The sequence below is a fragment of the Lepus europaeus genome, chromosome 2 (genome assembly GCF_033115175.1).
Source record: "Lepus europaeus isolate LE1 chromosome 2, mLepTim1.pri, whole genome shotgun sequence".
Classification (NCBI taxonomy): Eukaryota; Metazoa; Chordata; class Mammalia; order Lagomorpha; family Leporidae; genus Lepus; species Lepus europaeus.
The window spans coordinates 105,808,819-105,809,757 of NC_084828.1; the positions used below are offsets into that span (position 1 = coordinate 105,808,819).

At 38.4% G+C, this 939-nt stretch overlaps 1 pseudogene; it reads right to left on the reverse strand.

Annotated features, from left to right (window-relative positions):
* Positions 1-210: 210 nt before the first annotated feature.
* On the reverse strand, positions 211-329 carry LOC133752980 (5S ribosomal RNA; annotated as a pseudogene).
* Positions 330-939: the final 610 nt, after the last annotated feature.

The window sequence follows — 939 nt, forward strand, 5'->3', positions numbered from 1 at the left end:
CAGCAGCTGGGTTCCTGAGCCATGGGCGCCTGTTCCCTCCATGTAGATCCACCATATCCCTCTAATTCCAGAAGAGTTTCCTCTGCCTTTTTTCCCCCCTAACTCTTCCCTGAGACTATACTATCTCCACTTTTATTAAAATATCTTTTCCTGGACTATCAGTGAATTCCCTCCCTATTCTGCCATCTTGGAGCTGACCTCCCTATGTTAACTTTATAGCACCCAGTATTCTTAGGTGATCTCTCAACCAAGTACTAACCAGACCCAACTCTGATTAGCTTCCGAGATCAGATGAGTTCGAGTGCATTCAGGGTGATATGGCCATGACTCTTTAAGTAAAAGATACTGCCTGGCTGAATGGATTTAAAAGCAAGACCCACCTATTTACTGCCTACAAGAAACACATCTCGCCAACAAAGATGCATACAGACTGAAAGTGAAAGGATGGAAAAAAATATTGATGTAATAAAAAAGGGTAGGTGTTGCCATCATAATATCCAACAAAATGCATTGTGATAAAAACTGTTTAAATAGGTGAAGAAGGGCACTATGTAATGATAAAGGGATCAATTCTACAGGAAGAAATAACTATAATAAATGTATATGCAATCAATTACAGGGTGCTTGGCTAATTAAAAGAAGCATTGATTGGTCTAAAGGGAGACATAGACTCCAATAAAATAGTAACAGGAGACTTCAACACTCCTTTTATCAACTAGACAGAAAATAAAAACAATGGAGCTAATTGACACTATGGACCAAAAGAACCTAACTGAAATCTACAGAACTTTTCACCACACAGCTACAGAATACATGTTCTTCTCATTGGTGCATAAAACTTTCACTAGGATAAACCATATGCTAGGCCATAAAGCAAGTCTCAGCAAATTCAAAATATCGAAATCATACCATGCATCATCTTCTCTTACCTCAATGAAA